Source organism: Ailuropoda melanoleuca, chromosome 2, assembly GCF_002007445.2.
Source record: "Ailuropoda melanoleuca isolate Jingjing chromosome 2, ASM200744v2, whole genome shotgun sequence".
NCBI lineage: Eukaryota > Metazoa > Chordata > Mammalia > Carnivora > Ursidae > Ailuropoda > Ailuropoda melanoleuca.
Window position 1 is genome coordinate 27,264,533 of NC_048219.1, and position 18,353 is coordinate 27,282,885.

An 18,353-nucleotide genomic window follows, 5' to 3' on the forward strand; every position below is an offset into this window, starting at 1 on the left:
CTTAAATAATGCAGGGAAAACAATGCTTTGGAGAGATACTAAGACATGAGAAATACTGCATAGATGTCGTCAGGCAGCACCTAGATGGGCTCAGGGCACAGAAACTTGCCTGGGGCATTTTTTCCCCTAGAACAAAGACTTGAAATGAATAGCGAATTTAATACAAAGAGACTCAAATAACACTGGACCATGTACAGAGCTACCCACAGCTGCAAATCAGGGTGTAATCTTTATATGAGGAAGGGATTGTTTGTTTTACATTGATTACCTCAGCTACTTTCATGCAGGTACAGAGATAGTGATCTTAGTAAAACCATTTGAATGCTGCTTCTGTGTAAAAACACTGTGAAGCATTGTGGGAGTGGTACCAACGTGCATGACACCATCCTTGCCCACAAGGAGCTTGTAACCTAGTAAGGAGATTTTGCATTCATTTGAACAATGCTTGTTCATCCAGAGTCTGTTTTGTGACAGACCCTGTGCCAGGTGTTTAGAAGACGAAAGTGGGTAAGATAGAAAATGCCCCTAAGCTTTAGCTTATACTTTCCACTGCTTGGAGAGTATTTCTTTACCTCCTTCCCCTTAGTCTGAGCAGTTGGAAACCTTTTAAAGTGGAAAATAGAACCTGAAATTCTCTCAGCAAAACAGCAGTCAGTATTGCTATTCTTGTGACTTGACCACAAATAGAACCATAAACTATTTGTCAGAGCTTAGATGTCATACTAAAAAATATTTGTATCACATTTAACAGTCAAATTATTAAGAAAAGTACTAACATTCCAACAGAAGTGGACAAAGGATTTCAACAAGAGATGACAGAATAGGAAATACAAAAGGAAAAATATATGTCAATTTTACTGATAATCCGTTATTGGTAAGGAACTTGAGGCACAAGGATAAAGTAACTTGCCCAAGATTAAGTATCTAGTACTTGTTGATCCCAAATATGAACTGAGGCAATTTATCTCTAGGGCCTTCAGTCTTAATCACCACAGTAAGTGCCCCTGTCTGGGTTGGTTACCATTATGCTGTATACTCAGCTTCTAGAATAGTACTTAACCACAAAGAAAGCACTTAAATATTTATTGAATGAATTCTTTTTTAAAATTGGGTTTTTTAATTTTAGTATATCTGACACACAATCTTATATTAGTTTCAGGTGTATAACGGTGATTTGACAAATTTATACATTAGGCTGTGTTCACCACAAGTGTAGCTGCTTACCATCTGTCACCACACAACACTATTACAGTATCATTGAGTATATATATATATATTCCTCATGCTGTGCCTTTTAGTCCAATGACTTATTGATTCTATAACTGGAATCCTTTATCTCCTACTCCCCTTCACCCATATTGCTCATCCCCCACCCCCTCCCTGTGAATGAATTCTTAAAGTGAAAATGTATTAGGTACATCATTTTGGAGGGTAATTTGTCAGTATCAGGAAAGGATACGCACTAATGACTCAGTAATTTCATTTCTTTTTTTTTTTTTTTAAGATTTTATTTATTTATTCATTCGACAGAGATAGAGACAGCCAGTGAGAGAGGGAACACAGCAGGGGAGTGGGAGAGGAAGAAGCAGGCTCATAGCGGAAGAGCCTGATGTGGGGCTTGATCCCACAACGCTGGGATCACGCCCTGAGCCGAAGGCAGACGCTTAACCGCTGTGCCACCCAGGCGCCCCAGTAATTTCATTTCTTAATGTGTATCTTAAACATATATAAGGAGGCCATACAAAGGTATTCATGGCAGCATTCTTGGTAATTGTGGAAAAATAGGGTAGTGTAAGTGCTCTTAGAGCTATAAGTAACTAATAAACTAAACTATATATAATTATTAAACTTTATATATAGTTATAAAAACAAATAACTAAACTATGATATGGGTGTATTTCCATTAAAAAAAAGAATTCTATTCACAGTTAAAATAAATGAAGTAGTGGATCTGGAAAGATATTTAGGATATATCATTGAATGAGAAAAGCAAGTTACAGAACTTTTCCTACCAAAATAGATTCTGGATGATAAAACAGTAAAACAAGCAAAAATAACCATAGAAATAGAGAAAACATGGGTGAATATTTTTATTATATTGAAATGAGGAAGGTTTTTCTAAGCATGATGTGAAATGTAGACTCCATAAAGAAGATTGGTGAATTTGACTGCACATAAGTGGAAGATTTCCATATAGTAAAAAAAGAATAAACATTAAACTGGGTTGAAGATTCTAAACATGATACATATAAAGCATTTATAGGCAATTTGTAGAAAGGCCAATAAACATAAAAGATATAGATAGATGTTCAACTTCTACTCATAATTAAAAGCAGAAGTTAGAAAATCATATTCCATTTCCTTCTTGGGGGATTTGCAAAGATAATAGTAATGACAAGAGTGTATAGAAGAAATTTTATATACTCTTGGAGGAAATATAAATAAACACAGCATGTTTGGTGGAAGTTTTGGCAATGTTTATTACAATTTAAAATGTATACTCTCTTTGTCTCAAATGCCACTTTTAGGAATTTATTGTATATTAAAGTGTAAAGATACATGTATAAAGATACTCATTATATTGTGTACATATATAAAAATATGGAAACAATCTAGATGTCCACTGATAGGGATGAAGGTTAAATTGTAATACATCCATATAATGAAATGCTCCTTAGCTGTTTAAAGAAGAGTATGGCAAATTTAGATGTACATGCATGCCTCATTTCACACTGTTCTGTGTAGTGGTAATTGATTATAATCCTATGTTAAATAACATATCTATGAATATAACAGTAGACATGTATATATATATTTTTAAAACCCCTTATAGTAACTTGTTGATCTATATCTCTTTTCCTGCTCTGCTCTGAGGACTATTATCTCTAGTGGGAGCATTCATAAATTCAGACATACTATAACCTAATGTTTATATATAATTATTAAACTAGAGTTTCTTTTTATTTTAGCAGAGCAGTGAGAACAACTTCTGGCTCATGGAAGCATTTCTAAACTGGATTTACTTCTGAATGGTAAAGAGGAAAAGTGAAGGAGGACTGTAGTTTCCAAATATATGCATACCCAGTGGTTGAGAGTCTGGGACATGAAACCAGATTGCCTGAGTTCTAATCCTGGCGCTGCCACTCTGTGTGACTTTGTGCAAGTTACTGAACTTCTTTTTGCCTCCATTTCCTCATTATTCATTCAACAAATATTTGAGTGCTTACCATATGCCAGACACTATTTGGATGCCAGTGATACAACAAGGAGGATTAAGACAAAATCTGTGCCTTTTTGTAGTATATGTACATTCTGGAGGGCTTAATCCCATACCTACTATTTAGGGTTTTTAAGAGGATTAAGGGCTTAATACCTATAAAGCACTTGCAGCAGGGTCTGATAAATAATATTATTATTTTTCCCCTCTCCAAAAAAAATGGACCTACAGAGTGTTGATGATTAACTATTTTATGAAAGTTTGTGTTAAATTCAACAACATTAAACGATATACAAAATAATCTATTTCACTATATTACCTTTGTTCATGTACTGAGTGCTCTTACACACTCTCAGTCATCGAGAAGATTATATTATACACTACTGGCCAGGGAACCTTACATACCATTTGAAAAAGCTCTCATCTAGTGAGTGTTCTCTCCCTGTTTTGAGTATCCTAGATGTTGAAATGCAAAGTTTATAGTGGTTCTTTTAAGGAATCTTGGTTGAAGTGGTAGAGAAATCAAGAGGGTAGAGATCAACAAATTATTAGAATTGGTAAGTAGAAGATCATCATAAACATCAATGGAGCCTGGGAGAATTGACCAGCGACAGCATGGCATTTAATAGGAGAAATTAAATGTTGTAGTTGTGTTTATTAGTGAATTTATAACACATCAGTATGTATTCATAGGAAAATATTTATTTACTGCTTGCTAAGTGTTGTCAATATTTTGGTGAAGAAGATAATCATGTAACCTGTCCTCATACCAGCTGATATTTTACAATGTTACAAAAATAATTATAGAGTTATAAGAGAGCTATGCATAAAACCTGTGCTGAGGGGTCAAAGGAGCTCTTCCTTAAAGAATTAACATTTACTCTCAGACCTGAAAGTTGAGTGATTTTGTATTAGCCAGGAAGGTAGAGGTAGAAGAAAGGAGTCAGAAACCACAAACCAAGGAGGGAAAGAGCATGGATAAAGGACCAGAGGTGGAAACAATTGACACTCTTGAGGAAGAGGAAGATGTCAGTGTGGATGGAGAGAAGTAAGTAGGAGGGAAAATGGCAAAAGAATGAGCTGAAGAGTTAGGCAGGGTTAAATTATGCAAGACCTTATAAAGTCAGAGGAGTTTCAATATTATTTTAATATATTATTTTAAGTGCAATGGAAATTAATGGTGGAAGAGTTTCAAGATGAAGAATCATTTGATTAAATCTTTTTTAAATTGTGTACTTGCCATATACTAGTTTCAGATGTATAACATAATGATTTGATATTTGTACATATTGTGATATGATCACACTAAGTATAGTTAACATCTGTTGGCATACATAGATAGTAAAACATGTTTTTTTGTGTGTGATGAGAACTTTTAAGATCTACTCTCAACAACTTTAAAATGTGCTATACAGTGTTATTAACAGTAATCACCATGCTGTACATGTATTACATCCCCATGACTTATCTTTATTATAACTAGAATTGTACTTTTTGACTCCCTTCATCTATTTCACCCATTCCCCCTCCCCCTGCCTCTGGCAATGGCCGGTCTGTTCTCTGTGTCTTTAAGCTAGGATTTTTCTTTTGTTTTTAAATTCTACATATAAGTGAGATCATGTGGTGTTTGTCTTTCTCTGTCTTACTTCACTTACTGTAATGTCTTCAGGGTCCATCCATGTTGTCACAAATGGCAAGATTTCATTATTTTTTATGGTTGAATAGTATTCTGCTGTAAATACCACATCTTTATCCATTCAGCCATTGATGGACACTTTGGTTGTTTCCATGTTGTAGCTATTATAAATAATGTTGTGATGAGCATGGGGTGCAGATATCTTTTTAAATTGGATTTTTGCTAGATCATATAGTAATTCTGTTTGTTTTTTTTTTAAAAGACTTCACCTGTTTATTTGACAGAGAGAGAGACAGGCAGCGAGAGAGGGAACACAAGCAGGGGGAGTGGGAGAGGAAGAAGCAGGCTACCAGCTGAGGAGCCCGATGTGGGGCTCAAACCCAGAACGCCGGGACCACGCCCTGAGCCAAAGGCAGACGCCCAACAACTGCGCTGTGCAGGCGCCCCTGTTTTTTTTTTTTTTTTTATTGAGGCGTAATTGACATACATTATATTAGTTTCAGGTATACAACATAATGTTTCGATATTTGTGTATACTGGGAAATGAACACCACAGTAAGTCTAGCTAATATCATTACCATATTTAGTTACAGAATTTTTTTTTCCTGTGATCAGAACTTCTTTCTTTTTTTTTAAGATTTATTTACTTATTTTAGAGAGAAAAAGAGCTCCAGTGTGTGCGTGAGTGGGGGGAGGGGCAGAGGGAGAGAAACTCAAGCACACTCTGTGCTGAGCGCGGAGCCTGATGCAGGGCTTGAGCCACCCAGGCGCCCCCACCACCAATTTTCTTTATCCACCCATTGATGGTCACTTAGTTGTTCCTGGTATTTTTAAGTCTGTCTTTCTTTCTTTCTTTCTTTCTTTCCTTTCTTTCCTTTCTTTCCTTTCTTTCCTTTCTTTTCTTTCTTCTTTTCTTTCTTTCGGAAGGGGAGACAGGCCGAGGGAGAGAGAGACTCTTAAACAGGCTCCACTCCCAGCACAGAGCCTGACATGGGCTTGATCTTACAACCCTGAAGTCATGACCTGAGCTGAAATCAAGAATCAGCTGCTTAACTGACTAAGCCACCCCGGTGCCCCCCTGTATTTTTAATTTTTTGAGGAACTTCCATGCTGTTTTCCATAGTGGCTGCGCTAGTTTACATTCCCACCAACAGTGCACAAGGATCCCCTTTTCTCCACATCCTTGCCAGCACTTGTTATTTATTATTTTTTAATTCTTTATTTAAATTCAGTTTAGTTAACATAAACTGTATTATTAGTTACCGGGGTAGAATTTAGTGATTTTTCAGTAGCATATAACACCCAGTGTTCATTATATCAAGTGCCCTCCTTTTTTTTTTTTTTTTTAAAGATTTTATTTATTTATTTGAGACAGAGTGAGCAAGTGCACAGGCAGGGGGGAGGGGCAAAGGGTGGGGGAAAGTAGACTCACTGCTGAGCAGGGAGCCCAATGTAGGACTTGATCCCAGGACCCCAGGATCATGACCTGAGCCTAAGGCAGATGCTTAATCGACTGAGCCACCCAGGCACCCCCATCAAGTGCCCTCCTTAATGCCCATCACCCAGTTACCCCTTCCCCCCAACCTGGCTCCCCTCCAGCAACCCTCAGTTTGTTTTCTAGAGTTCAGCGTCTCTTATAGTTTGCCTCTCTGTTTTCATCTTATTTTATTTTTATTTCCCTTCCCCTCTGTTCATCTCTTTTTCTCTTAAATTCCACATGAGTGAAATCATATGGTAGTTGTCTTCCTTGGACTGACTGATTTCGCTTAGCATAATACAGTCTAGCTCCACCCATGTCATTGCAGATGGTAAGCTTTCATTCTTTTTAATGGCCAAGTAATATTCCTGTGTGTGTGTGCGCGCACGCAATATATATATATATTTTATTTTATATATTACACACACACACACATACACATATATATACCACATCTTTATCCATTTACCTGTCGATGGACATCTGGGCTCTTTCCATAGTTTGGTTATTGTGGACATTGCTGCTATAAACATTGGGGTGCAGTTGCCCTTTTGAATTATTATGTTTTATCCTTTGGATAAATACCTAGTAGTGCAATTGCTGGGTTGTAGGGTAGCTCTATTTTTTACTTTTTGAGGAACCTCTATACTGTTTTCCAGAGTGGCTGTACTAGTTTGCATTCCCACCAAGAGTGTAAGAGGGTTCCCCTTTCTCCACATCCTCACCAACATCTGTCTGTTGTTTCCTGACTTGTAAATTTTAGTCATTCTGACTGGTGTGAGGTGGTATCTCATTGTGGTTTTGGTTAGTATTTCCCTGATGCTGAGTTATGTGGAGAAGATTTTTTCATGTGCCTGTTGGCCATTTGTATGTCTTCTTTGGAGAAATGTTTGTTCATGTCTTCTAGCCATTTCTTGATTGGATTTTTTGTTTTTTGGGTGTTGAGTTTGATAGGTTCTTTATAGATTTTGGATACTAGCCCTTTATCTGATAAGACATTTGTAAATATCTTCTCCCACTTTGTAGGTTGCCTTTTAGTTTTGTTGACTGTTTCCTTTGCTGTGCAAAAGCTTTTTCTCTTGACGAAGTCCCAATAGTTCGTTTTTTGCTTTTGTTTCTCTTGCCTTTGGAGATGTGTCTGGCAAGAAGTTGCTGTGGTCAAGGGCAAAGAGGTCAGCACTTACTGTTTCTTATCCTTTTGAGAATAGCCCTTCTAACAGGTGTGAGATGATATCTCATTATGGTTTTTGATTTGCACTTCCCTGATGATTAGTGATGTTGAGCATCTTGTCATGTACCTGTTGGCTATCTGTGTATCTTTGGAAAAATGACTGTTCAGATCCTCTGCCCATTTTATAATTGGATTGTTTCGGGATTTTTTGCTATTGAATTGTATGAGTTCTTAATATATTTTGCATATTAACCCCTTTTGGATATATGATATGCAAATATTTTCTCCCATTCAATAGGCTGTTTTTCATTGCATGGATTGTTTTCTTGCTGTGCAGAAGCTTTTTAGTTTGATATAGTCACCCTTGTTTATTTTTGCTTTTCTTGCCTTTGCTTTTAGAGTCAAATTCAAAAAATCATTTCCAAGACCAATGTCAAGGAGGTTATTATTACCACCTAGTGGTTTCTTGTAGGAGTTTTATGGTTTCAGGTTTTATGTCCAAGTCTTTAATCCATGTTGAGTTGATCTTTGTATATGGTGTAAGATAGGTGTCGGGTTTCATCCTTTTGTGTGTGGCTGTCCAGCTTTCCCAACACCAGTTACTGAAGAGACTGTCCTTTCTCCATTGTATATCCATGGCTCCTTTGCTGTAATTTAATTTACTAAATATGTGTGGATTTATTTCTGGATTCTCTGTTTTATTGATCAATGTGTCTATTTTCATGCAGGTACCATACCGTTTTGATTACAATAGATTTGTAATATAGTTTCAAATCTGGGAGTGTGATTCCTCCAGCTTTGTTTTTCTTTCTCAAGAGTGCTTTAGGTATTTGGGGTCTTTTGTGGTTCTGTACAAATTTTAAAAAGATTCTTTGTTCTAGTTCTGTGAAAAATGTCATTGGAATTTTGATTGAGACTGCATTGAATCTGTAGTTTGCTTTGGGTGGTGTAGACATTTTAGCAGTATTTTTCCAACCCTTGAGCACAGAACATCTTTAGCATTTATTTGTGTTGTTTTCAATTTCTTTCATTTGTGTTGTACAGTTTTCAGAGTACAGACCTTTCATCTCCTTGGCTAAGTTTATTCTTAGGTGTTTTATTCTTTTTGATGCAATTGTAAATGGGATTTTTGTTTAATTTCTCTTTCTGATAGATTGTTATTAGCATATAGAAACGCAACTGGTTTCTGTATGTTAATTTTGTATCTGAGTTCAGTTATTCTCACAGTTTTTTGGTGGAGTCCTTATTTTTTAAATTTTACTTATTTTTAAAGATTTATTTATTCATTTGAGAGAGAAAGCAAGAGTGCGCATGTGCGAGCAGGGTGGGGGCAGAGAGAGAGGGAGAGAAAGAGAATCTCAAACAGACTCCCCACTGAGCACAGAGCCTGACAAGGCACCTGATCCTATGAACTTGAGATCATGACCTGAGCCGAAATCAAGAGTCAGATGCTTCACTGACTGAGCCACCCAGGCACCCCATTTTTTGGTGGAGTCATTGGGGTTTTTCTGTACATAGTGTACTGTCATCTGCAAATAATGACAGTTTTACTTTTTTCTTTCCAATTTGGATACCTTTTATATCTTGATTAATTTCTGTGACTACAACTACCAATACTGTGTTCAGTGAAAGTGTTGAGAGTGGGCATCTTTGTCTTGTTCTTGATCTTAGAGGAATGTTGAACATGTTAACTGTGGGTTTGTCGCATATGGCCTTTGTTATGTTAAGGTATGTTTTTTCTATACCCACTGTGTTGAGAGTTTTTGTAATAAATGGATGTTGTTAATGTGGTATATCACATATTTTGTATAATAAGAGTATTGCTACTCTGGTTTCTTTTCGTTTCCATTTGCATGGCATATCATTTTCCATCCCTTTACTTACACTGTGTGGGTCTTTTTTTTTTTTTTTTAAGATTTTTATTTGAGGGGTGCCTGGGTGGCGCAGTCATTAAGCATCTGCCTTTGGCTCAGGGCGTGATCCTGGCATTATGGGATCGAGCCCCACATCAGGCTCCTCCGCTATGAGCCTGCTTCTTCCTCTCCCACTACGCCCGCTTGTGTTCCCTCTCTCGCTAGCTGTCTCTATCTCTGTCAAATAAATAAATAAAATCTTAAAAAAAAAAAAAGATTTTTATTTGAGAGAGAGAGTGTGAGTGAGAGAGCACAAGCAGGGAAAGCAGCAGAGGGAGAGGGAGGAAGACTCCCCACTAAGCGAGGAGCCTTAAGTGGGGCTTGATCTCAGAACCCTGAGATCATGACCTGAGCCAAAGGCAGCTGCTTAACTGACTGAGCCACCCAGGCACCCCTCACTGTCTGTGTCTTTATATCTGAAGTGAGTTTCTTGTAGGCAGCATGTAGGTGGAACTTCTTTTTTAATCCACTCAGTCACCCTATGCCTTTTTTTATTTTTTTAAAGATTTTATTTATTTATTTGACAGACAGCCAGCGAGAGAGGGGACACAGGCAGGGGGAGTGGGAGAGGAAGAAGCAGGCTCCCAGCAGAGTAGCCTGATGTGGAGCTCAATCCCAGGACTCTGGGATCACGCCCTGAGCCGAAGGCAGACGCTTAACGACTGTGCCACCCAGGTGCCCCTACCCTATGCCTTTTTTTAAAAAAAGATTTATTTATTTTTAGAGAGTGGGGGGGAGGGGCACAGGGAAATGGGGGGGGAGGAAGGAAGTGGGGGGAGAATGAGAGGGGGAGAATCCCAAGCAACTCCCCGCTGAATGCAGAGCTGGAGGCTTGATCTCACAATCCCGAGATCGTGACCTGAGCCAAAATCAAGAGTCAGATGCTTAACCGAGTGAGCCATGGGGGTGGCCCCACTCTATGTCTTTTGATTAGATAATTTAGTCCATTTACATTTATAGTAATTATTGATGGGTATGTACTTATTGCCATTTTGTTTATTGTTTTCTGGTTGTTTTTGTAGTTCTCTGTTCCTTTCTTACTTTCTAGGTCTCTTCCCTTGTGGTTTGATGGTTTTCTTTAGTGTTACGTTGGTGTTCCTTTTTTTCTTTTCTTCTTTCTTTTCTTTTTTTTGGGGGGGTATCTCTTACAGGTTTTTATTTTGTGGTTACCATAAAATTCATAAATATCTACATAAATATATAGCAGTCTATTTTAAGCTGATAGTTGCTGAAGTTTGAATGCATTCTAAGAGCACTACATTTTTACTCCTCTCTCATTTTGTGATTTTGTTGTCATCTTTACATCTTTTTTTTTTGCATATCCATAACTACTTATTGTAGTTATAATTGATTTTACTGTTTTCATTTTTTAATCTTCAAGCTTGCTTTTTATTTAAACAATTTTGTGTTTTGTATTTTTGTATTTTCATTCAGGATTGAAGGAGAGATAGAGTTTCCCAGACAAGTAAAGACTGAAGGAGATCATCATCACTAAATCAGCATACAAGAAATGTGAAATGGGGGCACCTGGGTGGCTCATTTTGTTAAGCATCTGCCTTTGGCTCAGGTCATGATCTCGGGGTCTTGGGATTGAGCCCTGCATCAGGCTCCCTGCTCAGCAGGGAGTCTGCTTCTCCCTCTCCCTCTGCCTCTTCCCCCCACTCATGCTCACTCACTCTCTCAGTCTCTTTCAAATAAATAAATAAAATCTTTTTCTTTTTTTAAAGATTTTATCCATTTATCCATCATGACCTGAGCAGAAGGCAGACACTGAACTGACTGAGACACCCAGGTGCCCCTAAATAAAATCTTTAAAGAAAAGATTTTATTAATTTATTTGGGGGAGAGAGTGGTGGGAGGGGCCGATGGGGAATGAGAGAGCCCTCAGGGGCCAGTCCCACAACCATGAGATCATGACCCTAGCTGAAAACAAGAGTCAAATGCCCAACCGACTGAGCCACTCAGATGCCCTCATTTCACATTTCTTGTATGCTGATTTAGTGGCGATGATCTCCTTCAGTTTTTGCTTGTCTGGGAAACTCTATCTTTCCTTCAATTCTGAATGATAGTCTTGCTGAGTAGAGTGTTCTTGGTTGTAAATTTGTTGGGAGGTTTTTGATTGGTGATTCAGTCTCCTTACTAGTAATTAGCCTATTCTGTTTCTTCATGATTCAGTCTTAGAAGGTTGTATGTTTCTAGAAATTTATCCCATTTTTTCTAGTTGTTCAATTTGTTGGTGTATAATTGTTCATAGTAGTCTCTTATGATCATTCGTATTTTGTGGTGTCAGTTGTAATATCTTCTCTTTCATATTTGATTTTATTTATTTGAGCCCCCTCTCTTTTTTTTTCTTGGTTAGTCTAGCTAAAGGTTTGTCAATCTTGTTTATTTCTTCAATAAATTAATTTATCGAAGCTTTAATTTCATTTATCTTTTTAATTTATTTTTTTAGTCTTCATTTATTTCTGTTCTGATCTTTGTTATTTCATTCATTCTACAAACATTGGGCTTCATTTTTCTTCTTTTTCTACTTCCTCAAGGTGTAAAGTTAGATTAATTGACATTTTTCTTGTTTCTTGAGATAGGCCTGTTATCACTATGAACTTCCCTCCTAGACTGCTTTTGCTGCCTCCCATAAACTATATTGTGTTTCATTTGTCTCAAGGTTTTTAAAATTTTCTCTTTTCATTTTCTTTTTTTTTTTTTTTTTTAAGATTTTATTTATTTGATGGAGAGAGAGAGAGAGCACAAGCAGGGGGAGCAGGAGAAGAAAAAGTAGGCTCCCTACTGAGCAGGGAGCCCGAGCTGAAGGCTGCCGCTTAACTGACTGAGCCACCCAGGCACCCCTCATTTCTTTTTTGACCCTTGTTTAACTCTTTTGAAAGATTACTTTATTGCTGAGTGGAGAATGGATTTGGGGTCAGGTAGCAAAAATAGGTATGAGAGAGGGAAGGAGGGGAAAATTAAAAAAACAGGCATAAGAAGATCATTGAAAAGATTATTACTGTAATCTAGATGTGGGTTAATAGGGGCTTGGACCAAGGTAGTGATTGTAGGCAGAGTAAATGGATTTTCATCAATTTTAGGAGATGCTTGAATGTTGATTTTGAGCATTATTGAGAGAGAGGGATAGAGAATGACTAAATCATGCACAGCTGGGTAGATGATGATATAGGGACTGGAGAAGAAATGGCATTGATTAGAATCAGTGTAGATATACTTATTGAGTTTGAGATGTCTGTGAGATACAGAGATATGAATAGGCACTTGTATATATAGGCTTAGAAGCCAGAGAAGAGGTCTGAAGTAGATAAAAGGAAATTGGGACTTGTTAACAGGTGGTGTTAAGGCAGTCGTAGTAGATAGAATTCCCTTTAAAAAAATAAAATAAAATCAGGCGCCAGAGTTTTGAACTGCGCTGCTGAGAGTTGAGGATGTGTCCTCTGCATGGTCACCTGGATGCAGCTCGCCATGGCCGTACCCTCCCTTGAGGAGCTGGACTCCTTCAAGTAGAGCCACCTGCAAAACTTGGGCAAGAGTCTGGGCCTCCGGGCTAACCTAAGGGCAGACAAGTTGTTAAAAGCCTTGAAAGCCCACCTTAAACATGAAGCAAAAAAAGAAAATGAGAATCAGGATGGAAGTCAAACTTCTGCATCTTTTGATGAGGTTGCGGTGGAGATCAGCAGCCAGGAACAAGTTGAGAGGGAGCTAGTTGTCCATGTCCCCAAAACAAGGAGAAGGTGCAGGACAGTCCACAGGAACCCTGACTCCCAGCAGGATCATTCAGAGATAGAAAGAAGTGATCACACTGAATTCCAGAATCAAGAGAAGCAGGAAAACCAGGATCTCAGAACTGATGCAGAAGTTCTTCGCCTCCAGATGAGAGCCAAGGAGAGGAGACTGCAGTTTCCTCAAGGAAAAAGAAGAATTGATAATGAAGATTCAAAGGCACCTTCAGAAAAAAGAAGCCTCTCTACACAGATGTTTTCTAAACCTGGAAAAAGTAAAAGAACTATAAGCACTACTCCAAACTTTAAGAAGCTTCATGATGCTCATTTTAAGGAAATGGAGTCCATTGATCAACATATTGAGAGAAAAAAATTTTTTTGAAGAACACAATTCATTTAATGAACTGAAGAAGCAGCCGATCACCAGGGAATGGTGGTGACTCCAGTTCCTCTCCAGGGAAGGCTTCCTGTGGCTTATACTCCCACCAGCCAGCGCTGCTCACGGGCCTGGCCTCTGGGTGCTGCAGACCAGAGCACCTTGTGTAGGAAGGGGTCTGCCAGGTGTTCCGTTCTCACAGCAACTGAAATGAACATCAGGTTTTCAGCTGCTGCCAAAGATAATGAGCATAAGTGTTCACTGACCAAAATTCCAGCCAGGAAGTCTCCGCATGTGACCATATCTGGGAGTACCCCAAAAGGCCAGACCATGCTTGGGACATACAAGTTAAAGACTACAAATGGGAATTCTGCTTCTGTTGTTACCCCATTCAGGTTGACAACTGAGGCAACACAGACTCCAGTCTCCACTAGGAAACCAGTGTTCGATCTCAAAGCAAGTCTGTCTGGTCCGCTCAGCTATGAGCCACGCGAAGAGAGGAACAACAGAAGCAACATGGGCAAAAATGAAAGGAGAAGAAAGCAAAGGTTTTGGGAGCTCAAAGAGGCCTCATTATGGCTGAAGATTAATTTTTTAACATCCTGTAAATATTACTTTATTCTGAACCCTTCTTTAGTGTAAATATTTTAATACTATCTTCCCCACTTTAGTCAAGACTTTTTTCTGCGCTTTGTTCACTGTCTATGTAGTGTTGGTGGGTTCTTTACATGCTGCATCTCTGAAAAGATGTTATTAACCTTAAAGCTCACAGATTCTTTGAAATCGTTTTTACCTAAGTCTCTGTCCAATTCAGTTTTCTAATGAGACTCATGCTATAGATTCTTGACCTAGATTTTTAACGTCAAGTTTCCTCTGCTGACAGAACTGGAATCCTCTTCTAGACAGAAGCATTTACCTGATGGCAGGTAATTCTACCACAAGCTTCAGTAGAACTTGGACCAATAACAAGCTGAGAAAGCCACCTCTTCCTCCTCTAGAAAATTGAGTGGTCTTAATGAAACAGGGAGCCATACGGGTTGGTAATGGCATAAATATTCTACTTATGTGTTTTGTTACCTATGCACGTTTGTTCAGATCACTGGATGTAATTGCCACTGGTCACTCCATATATTCTTAAAACTTTATAGCTCATTCTAGCCTTACTTATTTAAAAATATACAGGGCCATACTGAAATCTGAGGATTGCTGCTTCAAGGATCAATACACTGTGTCAGAGTTATGTCTTACTTCATGAAAAAAACTGGAGTTGCTTAGCATCACAGCCATGTTTGTTGCACCTAAGGGGAGCTTCTGAGCTTTGTAGTGATTAAGATTTTCATAAATGTTTTCTCAAGGTGGCCAAAAAAAAAACAAACCCATAAATCAAGAAAAAAAGAGGACTGAGCACAAAAATTTCAACATTTAAGAGAGTGTAGGAGAGGAGTCAAGAATGAAGGTGAGAGGGAAGAGTCAATGAACTAGAATAAAATCAGAATTTTTAGTGGCAAATAAGTCATGGAGGAAGATTTTTATAAAGGATGAAAATGTGATTCACTGTAATTGAATGTTGCTAAGGTGGGGAAAGAAGCCAGAAAAAAGTAGGGGGCATGAGTGAGAGGTGAAGAGGAGACAACGAGAGTACATAACTCTTTTGAGATTGCAATCCTTTTGAATGTGAAGGGTTCTGTATTTGAAAGTTGAGGTGTAGTGGATTATCCAGTGGAGAAGTAGTGTATATCATGTGGTGAAGCTGTGGCCCTGGAATTTGAATGAGCGGTGAGGGTTAAAGAAATCTGAGAGTCATTTGTATGGAGATGGTAGATGAAGACTTTTAGGAGAAAAGGAAGCCAAAGATAGAACTGGGAGAGGCCTACAATAAGAAATTTTCTTTAGATTGTCATTAAATAATATCATGGTACTCATAATTTGCATAAGTAATTTTAGCATGGAGTTATTTCATCCAACTCAGTTGTTCCAAGCTTTGGCTGAGACAATTCAGGTTTTGCTCTTCTTAAATTTGATATTGTTAAAAGCAAGATACAATACTCTAAATGCTCACAAAGAGTTGTCAAATAAGAGCATACATACATAGGATCTAGTTTTACTGCAAGTATTAAGAACGTACCAGTTTGGCTAGTTTTCCAGTAGTTGGTGTTTTGTGAAATATATCACTTATAGTTACTGGATTAGTAGTGAGTCACAGTCTGGTTTTACATAAACTCTTATTACTCTTGGTGCGTACAAGTTGTGGTATATAAATTGTATCACCCTGTTAGTCTGCTACCTAGAACGATCTAGAAGATAAGACCCTCCTCCTAATGAATTTGTCTCTTGTTTATTATCTATCTCCTTGTAGATTATGGAATATTTGAGTTAGTGTCTGATCTTTGAAATTTTTGGTATGCAATTGAGATTGAAACTGTGATTTTGACATTTTTTTTGTCTCAATTTATATCAAACTGTTGGGATATATTTGTTAAGACTCTTGTTGCAAGTTAAAGCTTGCTTAAGAAAAGAAAGAAAGTTATATAAGCATATCAGGACATTTCACAGAACCCAAAGGTAGGTATTGCAGCTGTATGTCTCTAGAATAGTGTAGGAGGGTCTGTAATTCATTCGGCTTAGATCAGGAGTGCACACCTGGTTAATAAACTGGTTAGATTGATAAGTTTTCCTGGAACATGGCATTTAATCTTGCAATAAAAATTTGCATGTGTGCGTGAGGTGAGAGGTGGGCAATTCTAGAATTCTGTTGGCAAATATAATCTAAAAGATATGTACTATCTAGAAATTCAAGGTATGGACTTGGGCTAATGTAGAGTTAATTAGTTGTTCCAGTCATGGAACAAAAATCTGTGTGCTACTTTAGGGATGTTGTACATCTGAATAGTTTCTGGCCCTTTATCATACATATGCTATGTATATATACACACAATATAGATGATAATATAGATGAATTTGTATATATATGATATATACATGTATATATATGACATGATATACATGATATGTATATAATAGATGAATTTGTATATATATGGTATAGGGCCATATGGTCTTGAGTCTTATTGCTGCAGAGATGAAAATTGTACATGTTCCTTGTTTTAGTGCTAATCTCAAATCGGTTGCTGTTTTAGAGTTTCAGTGTGTATATTATATATGTACTGTGTATATTATATATGTATATGTAATATACATCACATGTGTTATTATCACATTTCCAAATATTTGTTAAACTGTGTTTTGTTTAGTGTGTACTATATGAAAACAACCACTTGATTCTAATAGCTCTTGACTGAGAATTCATTGTTTGTGAAAGATGCCAGATTGATATCCTGGAAATTGAAACCTTGTGTGAATGTGGGGTAGCAACAATGTCAGCTCCCAGATCCTGCTCTTTCAATGTACTTTAGTCTGATCTGCAGGAATAAAGCTCTTCTCAAAGATTATCGAATTTCTTTTTTCTGCCATTGTGAGTGAGAGTGTTGATATTCAAAGGGTTTTTTTAAGGATCAAATATATACTTAGCCTTTTCAGAAAGTTTAACTGCCAGGTTACTTTTTTGTTCCTGTATTTCTTTTCATTGTTCAGACTTGAGTTAATCACTTAAGATCAGTCGCCCCGATGGATTATTAATTGTATAAACAAACACAGGTTGGTATTACAGTTCAGATCATACTCTTTCTTTCTCTTGTAATTCTTTTTTTTTTTTTTTTAAAGATTTTATTTATTTATTTGACAGAGATAGAGACAGCCAGCGAGAGAGGGAACACAAGCAGGGGGAGTGGGAGAGGAAGAAGCAGGCTCATAGCGGAGGAGCCTGATGTGGGGCTCGATCCCGTAACGCCAGGACCACGCCCTGAGCCGAAGGCAGACGCTTAACCGCTGTGCCACCCAGGCGCCCCATCTCTTGTAATTCTTGCACACAAACAGCTTTTTGATGATGAGTAATAATAGCTACCATTTATTGACCACGTATATATATTAGATGTCAGATCAGATAAAGAGGCACTTTATATAAACTCATTCTTTTTCCTCATTAAAACTATCCTGCAGAGAATAGTTTTCATATAAGTATAAAGACACTGAGACTTGGAAAGGTTAAGTAACTTGCTTAAAGCAGCCCCAGCTATTAAGTGCTAGAGCATGAATTCAGACCTGGATTTGCCAAAGTCCTGCACAAGTGCTCTTTCACCAGCTTCCACTGACTACTCATAAAAAAGTTTAACTTGTATTAAACATCAGAGAAGCAAGTCTATTATGTATTGGTAATGGTTGATTTAAAATTCCAGTCATGGACATTAAGGAGGGCACATGATGTAATGAACATTGGGTGTTATCTAAGACTGAACTTTACCTCTGAAACTAGTAACACACTATATGTTCATTAATTGAATTTAGATTAAAAAAAAAAAGATTTCTTATAAGGCAAAAAAAAAAAAATTAAAAAAGCTTCCAGTCCCAGTTTTGCTAGATACTCCATTGTTATATTCATAGATACTCCTGAATCACACTTTTTCTTTTAAAAAGTTGTGGGGCGCCTGGATGGCTCAGTCGGTTGGGCCTTCTTCTCAGGTCACGATCCCAGGGTCCTGGGATTGAGCCCCACATCAGCTCCTTGCTCAGCAAGGAGTCTGCTTCTCCCTCTCCCTCTCTCAAATAAATGGATGAAATGTTTAAAAAAAAAAAAGATAAGTTGTTAAACTAATAGGAGCTGTCTGAAGAGTTGTGATCATGGATAGAAAGCCTTGATAAGGGGTGCCTGGGTGGCTCAGTCGTTGAACGTCTGCCTTCTGCTTGGGTCATTATCCCAGGGTCCTCGGATCAAGCCCCAC

General features: G+C 37.8%; 1 protein-coding gene and 1 pseudogene across 3 annotated transcripts in view; both read left to right on the plus strand.

Moving 5' to 3' along the window:
• ZFYVE9 (zinc finger FYVE-type containing 9) overlaps positions 1-18,353 on the plus strand; it is a 176,386-nt gene that overhangs the window by 29,035 nt on the left and 128,998 nt on the right. The window lies entirely within an intron of this gene.
• On the plus strand, positions 12,184-14,117 carry LOC100483245 (annotated as a pseudogene).